The 26425-nt window shown below is 44.0% G+C and overlaps 1 long non-coding RNA gene across 3 annotated transcripts in view; it reads left to right on the top strand.

Moving 5' to 3' along the window:
• LOC126272365 (uncharacterized) overlaps positions 1-22256 on the top strand; it is a 109782-nt gene extending 87526 nt beyond the window's left edge. The window contains exons 3-5 of one of the 3 annotated variants that reach the window (XR_007549214.1): positions 13665-14200; positions 17445-17550; positions 21931-22256. This is a non-coding gene — a long non-coding RNA (uncharacterized LOC126272365). Of the gene's footprint in view, positions 1-13664; positions 14201-17444; positions 17559-21930 lie in introns of all 3 variants that reach the window. The other 2 variants (XR_007549215.1, XR_007549216.1) reach the window with 2 other exon arrangements.
• Positions 22257-26425: the final 4169 nt, after the last annotated feature.

Genomic DNA, 26425 nt, shown 5'->3' with positions numbered 1-26425 from the left:
TTTTCTTAATCTTTCTTCTAAGATAAGTCGTAAGGTCAGTATTGCCTCACGTGTTCCAACATTTCGACGGAATCCAAACTGATCCTCCCCGAGGTCCGCATCTACCAGTTTTTCCATTCGTCTGTAAAGAATTCGCGTTAGTATTTTGCAGCTGTGACTTATTAAACTGATAGTTCGGTAATTTTCACATCTGTCAGCACCTGCTTTCTTTGGGATTGGAATTATTATATTCTTCTTGAAGTCTGAGGGTATTTCGCCTGTCTCGTACATCTTGCTCACCAGCTGGTAGAGTTTTGTCATGACTGGCTCTCCCAAGGCCGTCAGTAGTTCTAATGGAGTGTTGTCTACTCCGGGGGCCTTGTTTTGACTCAGGTCTTTCAGTGCTCTGTCAAACTCTTCATGCAGTATCGTATCTCCCATTTCGTCTTCATCTACATCCTCTTCCATTTCAATAATATTGTCCTCAAGTACATCACCCTTGTATAAACCTTCTATATACTCCTTCCACCTTTCTGCCTTCCCTTCTTTGCTTAGAACTGGGTTGCTATCTGAGCTCTTGATATTCATACACGTGGTTCTCTTCTCTCCAAAGGTCTCTTTAATTTTCCTGTAGGCAGCATCTATCTTACCCCTAGTGAGATAAGCTTCTACATCCTTACATTTGTCCTCTAGCCATCCCTGTTTAGCCATTTTGCACTTCCTGTCGATCTCATTTTTGAGACGTTTGTATTCCTTTTTGCCTGCTTCATTTACTGCATTTTTATATTTTCTCCTTTCATCAATTAAATTCAATATTTCTTCTGTTACCCAAGAATTTCTAGCAGCCCTCGTCTTTTTACCTACTTTATCCTCTGCTGCCTTCACTACTTCATCCCTCAGAGCTACCCATTCTTCTTCTACTGTATTTCTTTCCCCTATTCCTGTCAATTGTTCCCTTATGCTCTCCCTGAAAGTCTGTACAACCTCTGGTTCTTTCAGTTTATCCAGGTCCCATCTCCTTAATTTCCCACATTTTTGCAGTTTCTTCAGTTTTAATCTACAGGTCATAACCAATAGATTGTGGTCAGAGTCCACATCTGCCCCTGGAAATGTCTTACAACTTAAAACCTGGTTCCTAAATCTCTGTCTTACCATTATATAATCTATCTGATACCTTTTAGTATCTCCAGGGTTCTTCCACGTATACAACCTTCTTTCGTGATTCTTAAACCAAGTGTTACCTATGATTAAGTTGTGCTCTGAACAAAATTCTACTAAGCGGCTTCCTCTTTCATTTCTTAGCCCCAATCCATATTCACCTACTATGTTTCCTTCTCTCCCTTTTCCTACACTCGAATTCCAGTCACCCATTACTATTAAATTTTCGTCTCCCTTCACTATCTGAATAATTTCTTTTATTTCATCGTACATTTCTTCAATTTCTTTGTCATCTGCAGAGCTAGTTGGCATATAAACTTGTACTACTGTAGTAGGTGTGGGCTTCGTATCTATCTTGGCCACAATAATGCGTTCACTATGCTGTTTGTAGTAGCTTACCCGCATTCCTATTTTCCTATTCATTATTAAACATACTCCTGCATTACCCCTATTTGATTTTGTGTTTATAACCCTGTAGTCACCTGACCAGAAGTCTTGTTCCTCCTGCCACCGAACTTCACTAATTCCCACTATATCTAACTTTAACCTATCCATTTCCCTTTTTAAATTTTCTAACCTACCTGCCCGATTAAGGGATCTGACATTCCACGCTCCGATCCGTAGAACGCCAGTTTTCTTTCTCCTGATAACGACATCCTCCTGAGTAGTCCCCGCCCGGAGATCCGAATGGGGGACTATTTTACCTCCGGAATATTTTACCCAAGAGGATGCCATCATCATTTAATCATACAGTAAAGCTGCATGTCCTCGGGAAGAATTACGGCTGTAGTTTCCCCTTGCTTTCAGCCGTTGGTGATTATCATAAATTGGAAATTTGTGGTAAGGACTTATGGGACCAAACTGCTGAGGTCATCGGACCCTAGGCTTACGCACTACTTAATCTGACTTAAACTAACTTACGCTAAGGACAACACACACACCCATGCCCGAGGGAGGACTCGAACCTCCGACGGGGATAGCCGCGAGAATCGTGTCAAGACGCCTCAGACCGCACGGCTACCCCACGGAGCTGGTGATTGGATTTCTTACGTCAATATCCGGCCTTGTGCGTGTGCGATAATTTTCGGAAAACCTTATGTTCAAAACTTTCATCGGTCTGTCTCTGCTGGGTTGAGGCCAGTGTCTGAGCTTTATAGCCGAGTTTTGCGTAATGTTATCTTTCAACAAGATAACGAAAGACCACATGTCGCCCATGCTATCCCGGTGTTCTTCGGTACAAAGGGTGTTGGGCTGTTGGCCTGGTTAACACTCACTTCAGACTTCTCATCCACTGAAAACATATAGTCATGGGTTGCCGAAAAACTGGCATGTCAGCACTCGCCGGCAGGTACGACTAATTAGTCCCGACGCATTGCTGAAGCAACACGGAATAGCAATTGTCTGTCATCCAAGCTCGGTTCGACTCGGTGCTCAACTGAGTTGGCGCCGCTGTTGCCGCAAGAGCTCCTTGTACCGAGTTTCGGACTCCGCTTAACCACAAATCACCTAATATTTAATAATGTATGATCCCTAGTATACTGCATACCCACAGTAAGTAAAATTTCTTCATTTGCTAATCTTCCTAGTGCTGAAATTTTGATGGTCAGCAGTGAACATGGGTATTCGGTGTGAAACAGAGGAGGAATTAAAGTACAGCCTACTGAGCTCAGAATACAGATTGAAGAAAAAAAGAAACAAATTGAGCAGTTGCATAGTTTAGCATAACAATTGGGGAACCATATAGTAGACGAAGTGAAAGATTTCTCCTACACTGGAAGCAGAGTGTTGCGTGACGGACGAAGCATGGGTGACGTAAGAAGTGGATCAGCATAGGCAGAGAGACCATTCCTCGTTAAAAGAAGTCGAATAATGTCAAGCAGAAATCTTAACTTGGGAGCTAACTCCTATGACAAGAAAATGAGCTTGACCCGTATCAGATTCGTACCGTTAAACAACCGTGGGCCGGTACACCGGCTAGCCTCAGTGTAGTTTTTAGGCTCGTTTAGGCAAATTCTGGGCTGGTCACCAAATTACAGCTCAGAAAAGAACGGTTAAAGTACGATAAACCAAAGAACAAAGTTTGCAAGGTTCACAGACAGAGGGCGCACTCGATTTCCTGCCCGTAGGTTATCTTCACGTCTTGTGAACAAGGAAGGGCATCCGACTACAGAACTAAATAATAACATCCACAGGTTTCGCAGGAGAACTTCTGTGCAGGTTTGGGAGGTTGAAGAACAACGCTTGCGGAGACGTCTACGGGTGAATAGACGTGCAATTGTTGAGCGTCTGGACACCCAGACGAACCAAGGGGGTACCAACAGTGTCTTCTCAGCTGCAGTTCAGCGAACGTTGCTGCGTATGGACCTGGTTCTTGCACCCTTACTGACTGATGTAATTCGGTGACAGAGGCTGGAATTTGCAAGCTGTTACCTCAATTGGACGTTCATTGAGTGGCGACAGGTGATCTTCTCACATTAATCACATTTTATGCTCTATTGGACAGATGAACGTTGGCGTGTACGGCGTGAAACGTCTGAAAGCAAAGATCCTGCAACAACAGTCAGAAGGGTCCAGGCTTGAGGGCATTCCCTGTGTGATCCTGACATTCTGGAAGGCACAATTGATCAACGCAGGTATGAATTTATCCTTGGGGACCATGCCCACTCCTACATGCAGTTTTTTTTTTTTTCCAGGCGCGATGATATCTGCCAACAGGACAACGCAACTTGTCACACGCCTCACAGTGCTGTGATTCTAACAGCACCAGGATGAGTTTTCCTTTCTCTCCTGGCCACCAATCTCCCCGAATTTAATTTCACGATGGATCGTCAACCTAGAAAGCTATTGCAGGTGTCCACAGCACTGAAGGCAGGGCTCCACATACTCGGCTGGTACCTCGCAGAAACTAACGTCTCTCCACTTCCACGTCTCGTATCGGTCCGCGCTTCAAAATGTGGTTATTGAGGCTTTTGACGTGGTTACATTACTGTGAGTGGGCAGTGATTGCAAGCCTTCATGATGCACCGTTTAGACGAAAAAAATGGTTCAAATGGCTCCGAGCACTATGCGGCTTAACATCTGTGGTCATCAGTCGCCTAGAACTTAGAACTAATTAAACCTAACTAACCGAAGGACGTCACACACATCCATGCCCGAGGCAGGATTCGAACCTGCGACCGTAGCAGTCGCGCGGTTCCCGACTGAGCGCCTAGAACCGCGAGACCACCGCGGCCGGCCCCTTTAGACGTTTCGTCGCGTAACTGGCGTCTACAAGGCACGGCTCTTAGCAATTGCTTCGTTCCTGGTGTCAGCATCTTAACCTGGACAATTTTCATTGAGAAAAGTTGGTGTTCATGATGCAGAACAGGAAATGAAAAGTTTTGGAACTAAACTGGTTCTTCTGTCCTCAGCAGGGCGAGTGCTGCAACCAGTCTTGTGGACTACATTACAACCAAATGTCGGAAGCGAGATTCTGCCGAAATCCTTCACTTTCACTGCTAGTACCATCGCTGTCCGGTTATCCAGCAACAGATGCTGTTTAGAAAGAAGTATGCCAACATAGTGAAACCGTCTGGTCGTTATCTCTACAGATAGCATTTGAATTACAAGTCAAGTGATACTTTGGTTTCTTGATGTCGACTGCAGGCTCTCGAAGTACAGTATTAATCTTAAGTGGCGATAGCACTGCAACTCTCACTATCGAATATCTGAGCTTCAGTGCAGATAAACAGGAGTTTCTTTACTGACTGAGCGAAATGTAGTCACTCGAAATTTGGAAGCTAACCTCACGTCAACAACGGAATCCTTAAAACATTAACATAACACTAGCTAAGCTTGTAAAAAAAAATCGAACAAAATCAACAACGATTTAGGGAATCTTCGGAACACTTAAATCGTGTTAGTCGTACCCATCACTGAAACTTCGTTTTACTGTGTGCGAGTCCTGTGTCTTAACCACTAAACCAGCTGACTCGGTGCCTGTTTTTGATTCACTTCGATTTCCGAACAAGCATTCATTTATCTGGAAACCATTGTCGAAATATTACCCAGGAACTAATTGACTTTTGAGTTGGCAGATGCGGCGGTTGCTATCAACAGAACCGGATTTAGATATCTTCAAGCTACTAATGGTCAGTGGATACAGTACTGATTCCTTGGGAATACTATGGCGGATACGTTTCACCCTTAATCATCCCTACCCTTTGTCAACTAAATACTGTGGATGGTTAATGCTTTCACTGTCAGAATTCAGGCTGGATACTGTCCAGTCGGAAACAGTCGCTTTACCTCCTCAAACAAGTTCAGTGAAGGCGGGGGGCACGTATGGAACTAATCCGTTTTTAATTACTGGGAGCACTACGAGCTTCCTTAACATGTATTGTCCTAAGGCTGCAGAGCTGTCAGCTGCAAATAAGGTCCCGACAAGCATATGATAAATTACATTCACATGCGACTAGAAAACGACGTTAAATAACATGTTCCGTCCTTCTGTTTAATTAATTTTTGTAGGGATACAGTCCATGCACGTGAGTTTTTAGTAATTAATAAGGAGACGTTTCAATGATAAAGTAGGAAAACGGCATGAAATAGCCTAATAATCAAATGTAACAGAACTGTAATTAATCATTTAAAAGGCAGTGATGGTGTATAAAATAATTACTCCTCGAACACAGACAAAGGGACTGGATCAGATACGTAAATTTTGCCGTTAGTGGATTTCAGGGATATTTTTGGTAGGAAATATTGTCGTCACAAAAACTACATTTAAATATTTATTTACTCACCCACATGCATTTAACACCGTGTGCAGTTTCACCAAGGAGATATATGAAACATTACGTACAAGTATTACATTAAAACATCACGTTAACTGGACGCCGAAATATAATACACATATGAGCACTGGTAAAACATGTTTTGAGATAAGTGAGCCGATAAAATATGTGGCGTGACGTACACTAATTTTTCTATCTGGGAGTAAATGACAACTCCTCGATTAGTTCGCGATAGAAGGAATATATCATCGGGGCTTCGTATAAACTTTAACATTTATAAAATGTAGGATACATGTGACTAACTAATCTGAAGTGAAACTCGCATTCAGAGTAAATGTAACGAACACAGAACTGTCCTTGAGAATGTAACTTGCTGAAGTTAGCAGAGATTCGTGCTGTTGTAAAAAGAGCGATGCGCAAAGCATTCAACCACTACCACCGTCATACCTTAGCAAACGATCTTGCTGAAAATCCAAGGAAATTCTGATCTTACGTAAAATCGGTAAGCCGGTCGAAGGCTTCCATACAGTCACTCACTGATCAGTCTGGCCTGGCAACGTAAGACAGCAAAACGAAAGCTGAAATTTTAAATTTAGCATTTGAGAAATCTTTCACGCAAGAGGATCGTACAAACATACCACCGTTTGAGTCTCGTCCAGATTCCCGTGTGGAGGACATAGTGATAGACATCCCTGTGGTTGTGAAGCAGCTGAATGGGTTGAAAATAAATAAATCGCCAGGTCCTGGTGGGATTCCAATTCGGTTTTACAGAGAGTACTCTACTGCATTGGCTCCTTACTTAGCTTGCATTTATCGGAAATCTCTTGCCCAACGTAAAGTCCCGAGCGACTGGAAAAAAGCGCAGGTGACGCCTGCATATAAGAAGGATAGAAGGATGGATCCTCAAAATTACAGACCAATATCCTTAACATCGGTTTGTTGAAGGATTCCCGAACATATTTTCAGTTCGAATATAATCAATTTCCTTGAGACAGAGAAGTTGCTGTCCAAGCATCAGCACCGCTTTAGAAAGCATCGCTCCTGCGAAACGCAACTCGCCCTTTTTCACATGATACTTTACGAACCATGGATGAAGGGTATCAGACGGATGCCATGTTTCCTTGACTTCCAGAAAGCGTTTAACTCGGTGCCCCACTGCAGACTCCTAACTAAGGTACGAGCATATAGGATTGGTTCCCAAGTATGTGAGTGGCTCGAAGACTTCTTAAGTAATAGAATCCAGTACGTTGTCCTCGATGGTGAGTGTTCATCGGAGTTGAGGGTATCAACTGGAGTGCCCCAGGGAAGTGTGATGGGTCCGCTGTTATTTTTCTATCTACATAAATGGTCTTTTGGATAGGGTTGATAGCTGTTTGCTGATGATGCTGTGGTGTACGGGAAGGTGTCGTCGTTGAGTGACTGTAGGAGGATACAAGATGACTTGGACAGGATTTGTGATTGGTGTAAAGAATGGCAGCTAACTCTAAATATAGATAAATGTAAATTAATGCAGATGAATAGGAAAAAGAATCCCGTAATGTTTCAATACTGCATTTGAATACTCCATTGACACAGTCACGTCGATTAAATATCTGGGCGTAACATTGCAGAGCGATATGAAGTGGACAAGCATGTAATGGCAGTTGTGGGGAAGGCGGATAGTCGTCTTCGGTTCATTGGTAGAATTTTGGGAAGATGTGGTTCATCTGTAAAGGAGACCGCTCATAAAACACTAATACGACCTATTCTTCAGTACTGCTCGAGCGATTGGGATCCCCATTAGGCCGGATTGAGGGAAGACATAGAAGCAATTCAGAGGCGGGCTGCTGCATTTGTTACTGGTAGGTTTGATCATCACGCGAGTGTTACGGAAATGCTTCAGGAACTCGGATGGGAGTCTCTAGAGGAAAGGAGGCGTTCTTTTCGTGAATCGCCACTGAGGAAATTTAGAGAACCAGCATTTGAGTTTGACTGCAGTACAATTTTACTGCCGCCAACTTATATTTCGCAGAAAGACCCCAAAGATAAGATAAGAGAGATTAAGGGTCGTACAGAGGCATATAGGCAGTCATTTTACCGTCGTTCTGTTTGGGAGTGGAACAGGGAGAGAAGATGCTAGTTGTGGTACGAGGTACCCTCCGCCACGCACCGTATGGTGGATTGCGGAGTATGAATGTAGATGTAGATGTATGAAGCCTTGACTTGGACAGAGGCTGAAAAGCGCGCAGCCTTGAATGAATCAGGGTTTGGATATGACGTAGGTGATCTCCCACCAAGTAATCTCAATGGAAGTCGATAAAGCGCACGTACCATTGCTGGAGGATCGAGACCAAGTTGCCGAACGCAGAATGCCGAACAAACACTTTCGATTAGCAATGGGCCAAGCGACGGTGGTCAGGGGCGGGAATGAATATGGAAACATCTGATACACAACACATTACCACACCTAACACGGTTTAGAAAAGCCGTTGTCACTCAGGACAGCTTTCGGTCACCTCTGAATAGATAAATAAGGCCCTGTATTGTTTTCGAGGGAATGTTACACCCTTCTGCCTGCAAAACAGTGGCAGGTTCAGGCAACGGTGGTGGAGGTGCGCGGTGATCGCGTACCCATCTCTCCAAAGTAGACCACAAAGACTCAATTGTAGTGAGTTGTGGTGAGTGTGGTGGCCACCGAAGGTGCGACGGTTCATCCTCGTGCTCACAAAACGAGTCCCGGTCGGTGCGAGCTGTGTTAACAGGGGAACTCAGCATCTCCATTGGAGAGCAAACCTTGTACCAAGCGGTAGACCATATCAGCCAAAGGGGTCACATAATCTTTGACAATAATGCGGCCTCGCACAGTAATTATGAGGCCCTTTGAATACCACAAGACGGCGAACCTGATCACCACCGAACCCGTGCCACGTTTCACTCTTGGGACGTAAACTTGGCCACAAGTTAGAAGCAGTGTGGAACAAGATTCATCTGACGAAATGACTTTCTTCCATCAGATTTCATGGATTGTGCACGACATTTTTTTGGTAGAGGCATTTGCATCTCTAATGAGTGATATGGAATTCGAGCTCGCCGGGCAGTTCCCTATTTCTGGTGCTCCTTTTGTGTTTTTTGGTGCTGACAGAGTTTGTGAGTGCGACAGTCAGTTCTGCAGTGCCATTTGCAGCTGTGGTTCTCTTATTTTTCGACACAATCCTCTTCAATCATCGACTGTCATGATGACTCGAGAAACGCTTTCTTCTGTGTTGTGCCTTAGCGCAACATGTTTTTCGGCTTTTTTGTATGCGGTATGAACCTTCGATACGGAGCCGCTTGCGACACCAAACACTTGGCTAACTTGGTGACGAAAGCTCCCATTACACGTATTGCTCACGTTCGAATTCACTTAGCTCCGACAAATAATGCACTCATGACTACACAGAACACTGTTTTGGCCACGAGTGACGCCAGCAACGTACCAAAGACATAGCACAGGTACCGTTCCTGGTCACACACAACAGCGCCTGCTGCAGGGTAGGGTAGCATCTGTATTCATGTTCAAACGTGAATTTCTCGAGGTTTTACCATATATATACCCCTATACATTTAGATTTAAATATACAGGGTGAGTCAGCAGGAAAGGTACACGCTTTTAGGGGTGACAGTAATAGTGATTCTGAACAAAAAAGCACCATAGGTACATACGCCAAACTCCGAATATTTTCCGATATAGAACATATTTAATATCAGTTTTGCACGTTTATCTTGAAGAACTGGGAACTTGAAAAACCCTCCAGCGAAAACGTGTTGCAGTACGATATCAGATTACATTAAATTTCCTACGAGAAAGATCCGATTCTTTTTCATCTCTAAGACTGTCCCCCTTAGAGCAAGAATTGAAAGGAAAGCGATACACGTTCACGCATGCCGATAAACACTTTGTAAACAACGGTAACTGCATGTGAGTGGCACAATAAAAGATGTCCAATAGGTCCGTCGTTCGATTTCGTCACTCATTGGATTTACCCAGAACACTTCGTGTCGACTTCCCTGTTTTTTCGTTTCTGCTAACGCCAGCGACATAGCAGTCGTAGTGGCAAGCTTGCGAAGCGAAGGCTGGACATTGCGGTTAATGTCGGTACGACCGAGCGCCGATTACGTCAGCATTTCTCTTCACACGTCTCCGCCCACCATAAAGACCAATCTTGTCAGTTTGATTTTTGTTCATCATTTTCAGCAACTGTTTATGAAGATTGCTGATGTGAAGAAATTGCACACTAGTTGCATTAATAATTGTTTTTTAACGCAACTGATGTGCTATCTCTTCACACTGGAACTCTTGTTATTCCATTCAACCCGCCAGCCCCCTCCCACCCTCCAGTGCAATCGAACTTCTTCTTCTTCTTTTGTGCCACATGTACGTGTTTCACATAGTCAAAGAGAAGGATTGGATGTGACGGAAGCTCAAAACGTTGTAAGGCCCCTTCACACAGTGCAAGTAAAATTATGTTCTACTGCAACTTCAAAAGAATAACTTCAAGTACACTCCTGGAAATTGAAATAAGAACACCGTGAATTCATTGTCCCAGGAAGGGGAAAATTTATTGAAACATTCCTGGGGTCAGATACATCACATGATCACACTGACAGAACCACAGGCACATAGACACAGGCAACAGAGCATGCACAGTGTCGGCACTAGTACAGTGTATATCCACCTTTCGCAGCAATGCAGGCTGCTATTCTCCCATGGAGACGATCGTAGAGATGCTGGATGTAGTCCTGTGGAACGGCTTGCCATGCCATTTCCACCTGGCGCCTCAGTTGGACCAGCGTTCGTGCTGGACGTGCAGACCGCGTGAGACGACGCTTCATCCAATCCCAAACATGCTCAATCGGCGACAGATCCGGAGATCTTGCTGGCCAGGGTAGTTGACTTACACCTTCTAGAGCACGTTGGATGGCACGGGATACATGCGGACGTGCATTGTCCTGTTGGAACAGCATGTTGCCTTGCCGGTCTAGGAATGGTAGAACGATCGGTTCGATGACGGTTTGGATGTACCGTGGACTATTCAGTGTCCCCTCGACGATCACCAGAGGTGTACGGCCAGTGTAGGAGATCGCTCCCCACACCATGATGCTGGGTGTTGGCCCTGTGTGCCTCTGTCGTATGCAGTCCTGATTGTGGCGCTCACCTGCACGGCGCCAAACACGCATACGACAATCATTGGCACCAAGGCAGAAGCGACTCTCATCGCTGAAGACGACACGTCTCCATTCGTCCCTCCATTCACGCCTGTCGCGACACCACTGGAGGCGGGCTGCACGATATTGGGGCGTGAGCGGAAGACGGCCTAAAGGTGTGCGGGACCGTAGCCCAGCTTCATGGAGACGGTTGCGAATGGTCCTCGCCGATACCCCAGGAGCAACAGTGTCCCTAATTTGCTGGGGAGTGGCGGTGCGGTCCTCTACGGCACTGCGTAGGATCCTACGGTCTTGGCGTGCATCCGTGCGTCGCTGCGGTCCGGTCCCAGGTCGACGGGCACGTGCACCTTCCGTCGACCACTGGCGACAACATCGATGTACTGTGGAGACCTCACACCCCACGTGTTGAGCAATTCGGCGGTACGTCCACCCGGCCTCCCGCATGCCCACCATACGCCCTCGCTCAAAGTCCGTCAGCTGCACATACGGTTCACGTCCACGCTGTCGCGGCATGCTACCAGTGTTAAAGACTGCGATGGAGCTCCGTATGCCACGGCAAACTGGCTGACACTGACGGCGGCGGTGCACAAATGCTGCGCAGCTAGCGCCATTCGACGGCCAACACCGCGGTTCCTGGTGTGTCCGCTATGCCGTGCGTGTGATCATTGCTTGTACAGCCCTCTCGCAGTGTCCGGAGCAAGTATGGTGGGTCTGACACACCGGTGTCAATGTGTTCTTTTTTCCATTTCCAGGAGTGTATTTACCGAAAATTGTGAAAAAATATAATGTAAAATAAAAATATCGACACTCGATGATGAATTCTGATTTCGATATACCGCTAAATCAGGCCAGAAAATATCCACAGTAAGTATCGACGTTTAACGGATAATGTCGATGTATCGATATCTTATTAACCGGCCTAGTCGGAGGCAACGTCTTGCTGCATCAATAATCTCCACAACATCCACTAACTGCTTCCCGTACAGTGCATCCTTCATTGGGACAAAAAGACGAAAGTCGCAAGGTCCGAGGCCCTAGCTGTAAGGTGGATAAGGAAGAACAGTCCAATGAAGTTTGCTGAGCTCCTGTAGGCTATGCAGACATGTGTTGTCATGGAGAAAGAGAAGTTTGTTTCCATTTCGTTTCTTCAACTTGTTGAGGGTAGTACAACAGACTTCAGAACTGATCGTTGCACGTTGCACCATGAAGGAGGACATCAAACAGAATAAGCCATTCAGAGTCCCAGAAGATCCCCGCCATCGGAGGGGAGGTGTTGTGGTGCCACTCCATAGACGGCCGTTGTCTTTCCGCTTCGAAGTGATGAACCCATGTTTCATTGCCTGTGAGATGTTCGACAAAAAATTGTCACGGTGAGCCTCGTAAAGTGCAAGCAATTCCGTACAGATGGTTCTTCGTTGCTCTTTATGGTCTTCTGTTAGGCGGGGAGCAACTCAGTGGCCACATACCACTGACTAACCCAATTGATGGACGATTGTGTCAGCACTACCAAAAATAGCTTCCAGTTGCGTAGCGATGTGTTTGATTGTGATCCGTCGATCATCTCGAATGAGTGTCCGCACGCTCCAACATCGCAGGAGTCGCAGCTGTTTGTTGCCGGCCTGCACGTGTAAGATCGGACGGATTTGCACGACCTTGTCTCGATGATGACAGACGTCTCACCCAACGACTCAATGTGCTTTTGTTACCTGCCACGTCTACGTAGAAATTCAGCAAGTGCCTATGAAGACCTGCGATGCTCCGGTTCCCCCTAAAAGAAGTCAGCGACAGCTCTCTGCTTGGAACGCCGCACTTCCGTTACAGACGCTATTTTGAAGGTTAGGTATAGCGCCGTCACCTGTCGGGAGGTCATGAAGCTACAGGGAGTGAAGCGCGAATATTCAACTGTGTCCCACAAATAAATTTGCATCTTTAAACCGGAAATGGCCTAAAAAAAAATGAGCTATATTACTACTTGAACATCCCTTGTATCTTGTACTACTCTATTACAGTTTCTAATGCCGAAACTAATACAAGATTTCGGGAAATTATTGAATTTTGTTGATATTCATCGTGCGTACTGCTGACAAGAGCACACACTGGTTAAGATACGTAAGTAGCGTTCGGGAATGGTAGTATTGAGATCCCTTCAAAGTACAGAGATTTACGATTTCAGCAATTTAGGCCATGTTCTCCAAGGTTCGTTTGGTAACGACGCGGCCGATTTCCTGCCTTTCTTCTGCGCATACCTAGCCCGTGCTCCGTCTGTAACGATCTTGTCATCGATGGAACATTAAGTACTAGTATTCCTTCTTACATGTCTGTAATTTATAGTGTATGCCCAACTAACTCCTCCCGTTACGTAGGGCAGAGATAAACTGATAAGCCTTCCCAGAAATAAAACCAACTACTACACCTATTTCTAAGTAAGTCTCGAACATTGATGAATGAGATAGAATGTAGATACTCGTTCGCAGCATATGTGGTGCGCTGTTGTACTCGTAGAAGGAAATAATGAAGGTCATATTAAACTCGAAACCTAATTCCCATTTATTTTCTGTTCTTTTGCAGGTACTAGCCCCACGACTTCATTAACGATGAAGGCAGTGTGATTGGATACCAGAATGACATGGACACGCGAGACTATCTGGATATGGCTTGGACGTATACAAGTAATTGCTGTCGTCGAGTGTGGCGAACGTTAAGAAAACGACAGCCTGCAACAGGAAACAAGCAGCAGCAGCTGTAACAACGCACAAGGACTCCGCTAAGGATAATGAATGCATTCGCTGCTAGCCAGTAGCCTAGAGAAATCAATTCACGAATAATCATTACTCTCGTCCATCAATGAATTAACCGAGAAACAATCTGATCGACTGTTGCGACTGTTGATGTAAGGGAATCTGTGAGCAATAAACATGCATTTCACAAATTTCAATTAACTGTCATCCAGGTAAACAGATATATTAACCGAGCAAACATCTTTATCAAACTACAAAGACTATTAAGATTTCTAAAGAATCCACTTGGGCCGCGCGGTCTTGGACGTCTTGCCACGGTCCGGGCGGCTGCCCCCGTCGGAGGCTGGAGTCCTCCCTCGGGCATGGGTGTGTGTGCTGTTATTAGCGTAAGTTAGTTTAAGTTAGGTTAAGTAGTGTGTAGGCTCAGGGACCGATGACCTCAGCAGTTTGGTCCCTTAACAGTTCACACACATTTGGACTTATTTTGAACCCGTTTGGGACCATTTTTATTTTGTTAATTTCGGTCTCAACAACACACCCCATATTAAAGAAGGGAATCTTGCTTGCAGTACTGACACTACAATTTTTTTTACGGATCTGTGATGTTAGCGGTGCAAAGCTGCAAGACAAATGTTTCTTATGGAAACTGATCTCTGCAACTTGCCCTCATAGACAGAGAACTTTCAGACTACAGACTGCGAAACCGACGACTGATGAAGAAGTATGGCAAATATGGAAGCCCATTTCTTCTGACCCTAAGCAGTTTAATATCTGTCGCCAGGTTTGTCTGAAACTGTGTATTCACGCATGCCAACAGCCCGACACTAACGTGTTGATCAGGAAAGTCTAACAGAAAAATGCGTACCTCCGATCTATAATCCGTAGGTAGCGGTCGTCCACTGCAGTAGTGGCCCTTGGGCAGCCTGAGCGAGGCATGTCATCGACAGTTCCTGTCTCTCTGTATCTCCTCCATGTCCGAACAATATCGCTCTGGTTCACTCCGAGACTCCTGTACACTTCCCTTGTAGAGAGCCCTTCCTGGCACAAAATAACAATGCGGACACGACCGAACAGCGGTATTGATCATCTGGGCATGGTTGAACTACAGACAACATGAGGCCCGTACCTCCTTCCAGGTGGAATGACTGGAACTGATAGTTGTTTACATTTTTGGGCGGGTTTACCGACATCTCTGTACAGTCGAAGGGACTGTGCCTGTGATACAATGTCCACCTCTATCTTCAGGAGTTCTGGGAACTGGGGGGATACAAAACCTTTTTTGATGTGTGTAATAAACTGTGGAATAAGAGTCGGGTGAGTCATGAGTAAGACAGTAGGCACAACAGAGTCAGTTACAAATAAAGCTATTTGTATCTAAGAATGATTTATAGCGAGTACCATCTCAGATAATACGTAGTGCTTATACATTATGTAGTCAATTATTAAAATGGACAGCATGTGTTAAAATTCCAGGTAGGGAAAACTCAAAACCATCATTTCTTTGAGACTGAAGAAGAGAAATGAATGGTTTCGAGGGATTGTTGAGATGCAAATCGTTGACTCGCTTGAGCAAATTGTCTGCCAACCGTATTTCCACGGATTCATTGGCCCCTGAATCCTAATGCGACAAAAGCGGTGCCCTTATCTTGACTTTCCAGTAATTCATGGAATGGCCAGCGTAAATACTATGTTTAGCAGATATGTTGTACTGTAGAAGGCGGGTCCGCAGCTCGTGGTCGTGCGGTAGAGTTCTCGTTTCCCGCGCCCGGGTTCTCGGGTTCTATTCCCGGCGGGGTCAGGGATTTTCTGTGCCTCGTGATGACTTGGTGTTGTGTGCTGTCCTTAGGTTAGTTAGGTTTAAGTAGTTCTAAGTTCTAGGGGACTGATGACCATAGATGTTAAGTCCCATAGTGCTCAGAGCCATTTGAACCATTTTGTAGACGGCGGGTGTATCGCTGACTTTCGGTGCACCCTTTTGGTGCAGTGCGTGTTGTTTGTCCTATGTACACTACTGGCCATTAAAATTGCTACACCAAGAAGAAATGCAGCTGTTAAACGGGTATTCATTGGACAAATATATTATACTAGAACTGAGGTGTGATTACATTTTCATGCAATTTGGGTGCATAGATCCTGAGAAATCAGTACCCAGAACAACCACCTCTGGCCGCAATAACGGCCTTGATACGGCTCGACCTTGAGTCAAACAGAGTTTGGATGGCGTGTACAGGTACAGCTGCCCATGCAGTTTCAACACAATACCATAGTTCATCAAGAGTAGTGACTTGCATATTGTGACGAGCCAGTTGCTCGGCTACCATGGACCAGACCTTTTCAGTTGGTGAGAGATCTGGAGAATGTGCTGCCCAGGACAGCAGTCGAACGTTTCCTGTATCCAGAAAAGCCCGTACAGGACCTGCAACATGCGGTCGTGCATTATCCTGCTGAAATGTAGGGTTTCGCAGGGATCGAATGAAGGGTAGAGCCACTGGTCGTAACACGGCTGAAATGTAACGTCCACTGTTCAAATTGTCGTCAATGCAGCAAGAGGTGACCGAAACGTGTAACCAATAGCACCCCATACCATCACGCCGGGTGATGCGCCAGTATGGCGATGACGAATACACGCTTTCAATGTGCGTTCACCGCGATGTCGCCAAACACGGATGTGACGATCATGATGCTATAAACAGAACCTGGGTTCATTCGAAAAAATGAAGTTTCGCCATTCGTGCATCCAGGTTCGTCGTTGAACACACCATCGCAGACGCTCCTGTTTGTGATGCAGCGTCAAGGGTAACTGCAGCCATGTTCTCCAAGCTGATAGTCCATGCTGCTGCATACTTCGTCGAACTGTTCGTGCAGATGGTTGTTGTCTTGCAAACGTCCCCATCTGCTGACTCCTGGGTCATGACGAGGCTGCACGATCCGTTGCAGCCATGCGGATAAGATGCCTGTCACCTCGACTGCTAGTGATACGAGACCGTTGGGATCCAGCACGGCGTTCCGTATTACCCTCCTGAACCCAACGATTCCATATTCTGCTGACAGTCATTGGAAATCGAGCAACATGAGCAGCAATGTCGCGATACGATAAACCGCAATCGCGATAGGCTACAATCCGACCTTTATCAAGGTCGGAAACGTGATGGTACACATTTCTCCTCCTTACACGAGGCATCACAGCAACGTTTCGCCAGGCAACGCTGGTCCACTGCTGTTTGTGTATGAGAAATCGGTTGGTAATTTTGCTCATGTCAGCACGTTGTAGATGTCTCCAACGTCGACGAACCATGTGTGAATGTTCTGAAAAACTAATCATTTGCATATCATAGCATCTTCTTCCTGTCGGTTAAATTTCGCGTCCGTAGCTCGTCATCTTCGTGGTGTAGCAATTTTAATGGCCAGTAGTGTAACTTTTACCATATAAAGTTTTATCATCTGGCGCTATCGTGTCGCTATTACCTCTGGCGCATGCGCATTCCCTTCGTATTACATCATTGTTTAGGTAGCTGTATTTAAGAAAAACGTGACACGCACATAGCTACAGCGGTGATAATGTACTATATTTCATGGTTTATCCCTCTGTGTTTCATGTGCTTCTGAGTAGTACCCGCAGAAGCTACTTAGCCGCGCGATATTAGCCGAGCGGTCTTGGGCGCTGCAGTTCTGGACAGGTGCGGCTGGTCCCGGCGGAGGTTCGAATTCTCCCTCGGGTACGGGTGTGAGTGTTTGTCCTTAGGATAATTTAGGTTAAGTAGTGTGTAAGCTTAGGGACTGATGACCTTAGCAGTTAAGTGCCATAAGATTTCACACACATTTGAACATTTTTTAAGCTACTTAGGTCATAAGAAACTGTGTGCCTACATCAAGGCAAATTTCAGTGTTCCGAAATATTTTTCTTCAGACAGCAGAAGAGGTAAAATGTACAAGGAGTGGAAACTTCTTGATCCGAATAGCTGTCATCGTTCTCCGTCTTTCCGTCCAGGTACCCTTTTCACCGCAATTCATATCCGCTTTCAAGCTACGAGAGATTCTAAATAGACTAGCAGCAATTTCCTCGCATTATAAAAATTGCCTTTCGTGAAAACGGTGAACTACATTACTTTCTTGGTGGAATACAAGTAAACCAGGCGACGTCTTGAAGTGTCGCCCCAAGCGCTCTTATCGTGTGAGACAGGTAGCAGAGAACCAGAAACCGGTAAGTCCGCACGGGTTTCTCTCGAAAGGTCGCACTAGTTCTTGGCAACTGGAACCCGACTCTGGAGACGCAAGGTCGATCTTAATTACCGGATGAGTTATGCGGCCAACTCTCAGCAGGACAGCAGAGTCCAGATTGGGAAAGTTAATCACTGACTGACATGGCAGCGGACAGTGGAGGTTCGCTAGTTTCATAAACCACGGCCACGCTCCCGCATCCGGTGACATACATGATTCCACAGTAGCATCACTTCACAAATCTAGTCATCCCTTCAAATGCAAGCCAATACTCTACGTCGTAAGAGTGCATGACAATCGTCAGCGACTGTCCTATCACACAAGATGCAGTCGTATTCTTCGATGAAGATTTGCAAATTATAACGAGAGAAGAATTTACTTACTATGGTAAGCACCAGGTAAAAACGATAATATCGGTAAAACACTTTTTGATCATTCCTTCAGTGCATGGCAGATGACCGCGGCAAAAATTTTAAGATCACTTGTGACATCATGGATTTGTTACATGTGATCAAATTCGCAAGATGGTGAGAACTATTTGCAAGCTAGAGCTGCGAATGTGAGAGGTATTTCATTGATGATGGCGCAATCACTGAAGTTATCAGCTGCCGCTCAGCCATGTTACTTATTGCTGCCGGCCGGGGTGGCCGAGCGGTTCTAGGCGCTACGGTCGCAGGTTCGAATCCTGCCTCGGGCATGGACATGTGTGATGTCCTTAGGTTAGTTAGGTTTAAGTAGTTCTAGGGGACTGATAACCTCAGCAGTGAAGTCCTATAGTGCTCGGAGCCATTTAAACCAACTTATTGCTATATTCAAATGTTACTGGACCGATTTTACAGGGTGTACAACTTTGCTTCCGCCGTTTGTCTATAGATGGCGACAACGGTAAATAGCGGTTGAAAGAAACAGATCGCTGATGCCAGCGTGGACCTCGTCAACATAACCTCATTCAAACATTAATCGATTTGTGTTTGCATCACAAAGCTGTTCTTGATTGAAAATGTCAGTTTACGAGCCAAATTCTCGTCATTTGCCGGATGTATTTCTGTTTTGTTTCAATATGAAGAAAAAAACAGCTGAGTCTCATCGAATGCTCTAAAGTATGTATGGTAAGGTCGCTATTAGTGAAAGAACGTGTCGTGAGTGGTTTCAACGCTTCAAGAACGGTGGCTTTAACGTCGTAGACCGGCATAGCAGTGGAAGAGAGAATGTTTTCGAAGATGGAGAACTGGAGACATTGTTGAGTGAAGACTCGCGTCAAACGCAAGAAGAATTGGCACGATTAGTGGGAGTGACACAGCTCGCCATTTCAAAACGTCTCAAGGCTATGGTCATGATTCAGAATTTGGGTGCTGTATGTTTGTGAACAGTTGCTTCAGAGGCAAAAACGGAAGGATTTCTGCATCGCACTGTGGCGGGGACGAAAAATTGGCTCAATTCGATAAGCCTAAACGCAAATAATCATGGGGATATCCCGACCATGCTACCACGTCGACGGCCATATCGAATAGTCACGCCTCCAAGATCATGCTCTACATTTGGTGGGACCAGCTCGGTGTCGTGTACTATGAGGTGTTAAAACGAAGTGAAACGATCACAGTTTCTTTTTATCGAACGCAATTAATGCGTTTGTGCACAGCATTAAAAGACAAACGTCCGCAATACAGCGAGGGGCACGATAAAGTTATTTTGCAGCACGACAACGCTCGACCTCACGTTGAAAAAGAGGTCAAAAGGTACTTGGAAACGTTAAAATGGAAAGTCCTACCCCATCCGCTGTATTTTCCAGGCAATGCTCCCTCTGACTGACACCTGTGTAGATCAATGGCGCATGGCCTGGCTGACTAACATTTCCGATCTCATGAAGAAGTCACAAATTGGATCGCTTCAAAAGAGGAACCATTTTTTCGACGCAGGATTCGTACACTGCCCGAAAGATGGGAGAAAGTAGTGACCAGCGATGTAAAATGCTTTGAATGATACTTGTGTAACCAATTTGTTTCATTAAAGCCTCAAATTTTCGGGAAAAACGGCGGAAGCAACGTTGTACACCTTGTAGTATCATCGGTTTCGAAAAGAATATACTATCAAATGTGTATACGAAAGATCCTTAGCAGAAGAAGGTACAGGCACATCTGCTAAGGCATCCAGAAGTAGTTAGCTTGGCGCTACCTGAACGAGTAGGGGGGAAAAATATTAGATTCAGCACAGGACTAGAAAAAGCAAAACATATTACAGAGTTTGTTGGTCGTAGTAGTTACGTAGAGACGATAAGTTCAGCACAAAGAAGGGAAAGGTGGAGAAGGACATTAAAACAGTTTGAACACTGATTGTTTCAGACACCAGTGTTTCAGGATCTATTGACGCTTACGTTCCTACATTCTATCCGGTTTTTTCAGGGAGTTTTTGTGCCTCGTCTCGATTTTTCAGGTACCTAAATATGAATCGTAGTATAACTTAAACATCGAAGTAAACAATACAGTTGAGAGGAAAATATATTCAGCATAATAAAACAGAAAACATAGGCCCCAATACTACTCTCGCTTACCACTGAGCGACACTACATCCTTTTGAAACGACGTCCCTAGTGCTTCGTCACAAGGACTCCCAAACCGAGCTCTGTTATCCATAAGAATGTTCAGTAGGTTTCACTTTTATCTGAGCTGTCATAAGGAGAGTAGTATTTTGTACACTAGAGCGCAACTATTCTTTAAAAGCGCATTAACGATTTTTTAAATGAGATATGTGGTGGGAGATGAAATTAATTACACTTAGTTATGTTACTGTTTCAAGAGGAATAGTTACTCGAATTTCAGCAGTTACTGTCTAACCGAAACATCAATTTTCAAAGGAAAATCTTTTATAATAATACCATGCAAAGCAGATCTTCGTGCTAATCTAGAATTCCATCAGTGTCATACAGCTCAAGATTTCAGGAAATATGTAAGTGTCAATTATTAGAAACTCTTCAGTAAATTGAGTTCCTGCGTACCTGAAATAACGAAAAAGAACTGAATCCTCATTCAGATTTGGCAAGAATTTATTTTAAATACAAGGAAAGGCTTGAAAAACGGGAACAAACTAAATGATGAAGTCCAGGAGACAAAAGCAGTGTTGCCTTGGACGGATGTATGGAAGGGGTTTGAGCACATCGTTATCCCGATCGTACGTGTCGTTTTATGAAACCGGAATCTGTTCCTCTCCTTGGTGTAGCTTCTTATTTTTTCACTCAGGATTCCAGCTCTCACACTATGTTCAATAGGAAGCGCCGAGTAGAATCTTAGTTCTCATGTGTTACAGTCAGAGACACTGACGCACAATTCCGGAGATGTATAAATTTGTCACACTACTTAACCCATTAGTTCAGTTGAAATATGAATTACTTGATAATTATATTCTTTTCATAAATCTTATATTTCTTTAGTCGTAAGGATATTCGGCTTAATGCTTGTTACAAAGTGACTCATCAGCTCAGCAGCTAAGCCTAATTTATCAACAGTTCTTCGTTTGACGCCATTGATACCAACCTGTTGTATACTCGAGCTCATCGCGGATTGCCATATGTTGCTCAACGTTTCCCTTTGTTTCAAATAAATCCTGGTAAATTTTTGATAATGGTTGAAATACGTCGGAACAAACGATCATATGCTTCCAAAATGTTCCGTTCTGTGTCACTGGTGTAAATCTTGTTTTCCACGAAGATTACATAATGTTCAGCCTAGGAATTACGGTAATATCAATCTTAATATTAGAAAATAGAAGTTTACTTACGCTACTAACTACTCTTCGAACAACTTGCACAGAACTAATTTCTTAGACGCAATGTGACTTCCAGAAAATTCACTATGTGAAATTAACAATAATACTTTTGTTTTCAGATGGCATAGACAGCAGAGAGAAGAATTCAGGTGCAACCTGGTGAATGCTGAAGTTTACGAGAGGACTTCTATCACAGCAACCTACGCAGGATCTGTTCGCAAATATACAGTTTTCCTTTAACAGACATTCTAGTTGAGAACACAAATCTGTGATTATATTTTTAATCTGCTATACTTACATTTATTTATTACCAATACAGTGCAAAACTGGAAATATTTTGTGGTGATACTATGTCTCATATATGTGTTCGTTAGATAAACTTTAATTGAGATACTTAACCAAAAGCGCCTTCTGTATGTTAGCTCTGACACACTGTTTAGTTAATTGAAGGATAAATAAATTAAGGAAACATAAACTGACTAAATTCACGAACAGATTACCTGGAAGAAAATTCATCACTTCTGAAACGATGCAAACAATACTTTTTGAACAACAGACATGGAACTTGTCCACGCAGCGCAGCCGTAGAACAAATTTGTAGTGTAATATCCATGCAGAAAGATTTGGATTTTGAGTCAAAGATTTTTACAGTAACATAAGTGTAATCAATATGAGACATCAGATGACCCAGTATTTAATTCGAATAAACAGAACCCTTCATTCCCTTAATACAGGCCAGGGGTTATTTGTATAGGACATATAAAATTATCCCAGCAAATGTCATGTCAATAGCGTCTTTCCTCAACCTATTAGTAGCTCCCATATTAGTAGATGTAGCATATGTATGACCATGGCGATCGTCTGTTTATTGTAGTATTTCATTAGTATCACCTGAAAGCTTACCAGTTAAATAACACAGTAGGTGGCCACAGAACTTAACCTCCCCATCTGGACGGTGGATCGAAATACATGGTGTGTTATTGAGGTGAAATTATAGTCTTCAGCGCACGTGAGGATTTGATGGCACCTGTACATAGGTATTTCGAATTTCTAAGTCCACCTATCGGCTTATATTGGATTCCGTCAAAAATACTTATTATAAATAATTACTGAAATCGTTAACTTTATATACCTTTGTGTACGGCAATAGAACGCACCTATTATACACCTTAAACTGAAACAGCAGCTGCAGCTTGGTCAGGCATGGAATGTTTCTCTACCGGTGTCTGTTTCCCATCCATGTGAACTGCGTCAGTTCCAGGAAGGCTTTTGGGAGAACTAACACAAAAAAATCAACGTTTCGAAAGCAGTACTACCAGTAAAAAACACATTAGATTTAAGGCTCTACAGAAATCATTTTAAACTGTTGTAAAGTATCCCGCTTAAGATACAGCCACATGGAAAAACGTAACGGTGAGTGACTGTACACGCATTTTGCACTAAAACTGCGGTGTTGTCACTTTCATAACATGTTCGCTGGCCTTCGAGGTGTCAGGAACAATTAATTTTCTGGCACTAATTTTGACAGAAAGCGGGGTTGTCCTTGAAGGTGAGTGAGGTGGACTGGTCGGAGGAAAAGTTATGATGCTAGCCTGGCATCGAAGGAGAACCAATTAATAAGGAGACTGTAAAAATGATACCTGTCACACGGTAAGAAGCTTCACGCTTGTAAATGTACATGCAGTTTTTAGAATATCCTTCTGACATGCCCTAAAATTGTGCTCTCGTAGACAGACAACTGAATAGCCTGCGAAGACTAGTCCACATTTGTTCCTCTTTGGTTTTCAATAAGCTATTTTCTTTCTTTATTCGTTATTTAAATTTGTTACGTTCCTTTTCGAACCGTAGGGTAGGTCGGCCCTGTGTGAAATCCAGTTCGGTTAATTTTAGCTAAATCCCAGCTAGCTAGGAATAGGGCAGAATGGATCCCAACTGGGTAAGTTTGGGAGAGCATTTTCGGTTCTGGCACTTTTCTTACAGTCAAAGTAAATCTACAGCAAAACATTGATCGAAATCGAGAGGTTGATAGAGATTTTCATTTTTCTCTGAGGCAATTTGTACTAGATAAAAATACGAATGCTTGGTTAGTTTATGTGTTTCTGGTAATGAATGAGTACAAGACTGAAGCAGTGACATGCTCGCTATGTGCTGAAGTGACCCTCAGAGCTACTACCACTCCGAAGGACCGCAATCCGATAAGATAGGAAATATGCACGCATCCAAATACACAGACGCATCAAAACACGCAAATCATGGTAATTTCGGACTCCCACTCTGTCTGTGTTAGAAAACGAATCTAAGCGTAATTTGTCAGTGCCAAGTAGACTGGAAGTAATTGGCAAGAATGTGGTGCTCATTTGTGGGTAGTATTGAAGGTAATGAGAAGGTAAAATAATTGGCAAAGTGGGAGGCATATCAAAGGCAAATGCGTGGTCTTATGTAAAATCGCTAACCGGGTTTAAGGCTTCCATTCAGTCCCTTGTTGACCAGTCTGGTGTGGCAGCTGAAGATAGCAAAACGAAAGTCGAAGTTTTAAATTTCACGTTCAAGAAATCGTTCACACAGGAGAATCGTGCAGACACACCGTCGTTTGACCATCGGACACACCCCCGTATGGGTGATATAGTTATAAGCATCCCTGGCCTAGAGAAACAATTGAAAGATTCGAAAGCAAATTAATCGCCACGTCCAGATGAAATCTTAATTCGGTTTTACAGAGAGTATTCTACGGCACTGGATCCGCAGCTAGCATGCATTTAACGTGAATCTCTCGCCCAGCACAAAGTCCCAAGTGACTGGGCAAAAGCGCAGGTGACTCCAGTATACAGGATGTTACAAAAAGGTATGGCCAAACTTCCAGAAACATTCGTCACACACAAATAAAGAAAAGATGTTATGTGGACATGTGTCCGAAAACACTTAATTTCCATGTTAGAGCTCATTTTAGTTTCGTCAGTATATACGCTCAATGGAGCACGTTATCATGATTTCATACGGGATACTCTACCTGTGCTGCTAGAACATGTGCCTTTGCAAGTACGATACAACATGTGGTTCATGCACGATGGAGCCCCTGCACATTTCAGTCGAAGTGGTCGTACGCTTCTCAACAAGAGATTCGGTGACCGATGGATTGGTAGAGGCGGACCAATTCCATGACCTCCACGCTCTCCTGACCTCAACCCTCTTGACTTTCAATTATGGGGGCATTTGAAAGCTCTTGTTTACGCAACCCCGGTACCAAATATAAAGACTCTTCGTGCTCGTATTGTGGACGGCTGTGATACAATACGCCATTCTCCTGGGCTGCATCAGCGCATCAGGGATTCCATGCGACGGAGGGTAGATGCATGAATCCCAGCTAACGGAGGACATTTTGAACATTTCCTGTAACAAAGTGTTTGAAGTCACACTGGTACGTTCTGTTGCTGTGTGTTTCCATTACATGATTAATGTGATTTGAAGAGAAGTAATAAAATGAGCTCTAAAATGTAAAGTAAGCGTTTCCGGACACATGTCCACATAACATATTTTCTTTCTTTGTGTGTGAGGAATGTTTCCTGAAAGTTTGGACGTATCTTTTTGTAACACTCTGTATAAGAAGGGTAAAATAATGGACCCGAAAATTACAGACCAATATCCATAACTTCGGTTTTCTGCAGAATTTTTAAACATATTCTCAATTCGAATATATTAAACTTTCTTGAGACTGAGAAGTTTATGTCGACGAAATCAGCATGGTTTTAGAAGGGATCGCTCGTATTAAACGCAGCTTGCCCTTTTCTCACAAGATATACTGCGAACTAAGGATGAAGATCAAAAGGCAGATTCCATACTTCTAGAGTTCCAGGTTGCTAACGAAGATACGAGCATGTATAATAAGTTCATATATATATATATATATATATATATATATATATATATATATATATGAGTGGCTCGAAGACCTCGTTAATAATAGAACCCAGTAACTTGTCCTCGACGGCGTGTGTTCACAAGGGTATCGTCGGAGTGCCCAGGGAAGTGTGATAGGACTGCTGTTGCTCTCTGTATACATACAGGGTGTCCAGAAAAGGGCTCCCTGATTTCAAAATTAAATATCTCGAAAACAAAGATCGATAGAGGAATGCAGTAAACGGTTCGTTTATTGTGAAAGCTGTAAGAAGTTATACAGCAGTTTGAAATAATAGTTATAAAAAGCTGCTATCAGATGGCGCTGTACGCTGTACAGCTCATATCAGCATACATAAGTGAAATAATCGTATGAAAACAATCTTTGCAAACAATCACATCACAATGTTTTCAAAATGTTCACCATTGGCACTACAGAGGTGGCGCAAACGAAGAATGAAATTCGCCATCACATTTCGTAGTGTCTCAACCGAAATGGATTCACATGCCACAGAGATCGCCGATTCAAGCTCGTCGAGCGTGGCGGGATGCTTCGGGTAGACTATGTCTTTCACTGTGCTCCACGAAAAAAGGCCACAGGGAGTGAAATCCGGCGAATATGGAGGCCAGTCCATGACTGCACCAGTGAATGTGGGGTATTCCAAAGCAATGACTCGATTCCCGAAGTACAGTATTCCTCAAGAAAGCGAAACACTTGTTCGG

The sequence above is a fragment of the Schistocerca gregaria genome, chromosome 5, assembly GCF_023897955.1.
Source record: "Schistocerca gregaria isolate iqSchGreg1 chromosome 5, iqSchGreg1.2, whole genome shotgun sequence".
In the NCBI taxonomy this organism is placed as follows: Eukaryota; Metazoa; Arthropoda; class Insecta; order Orthoptera; family Acrididae; genus Schistocerca; species Schistocerca gregaria.
This window is presented reverse-complemented; position numbering and strand designations above follow the sequence as displayed.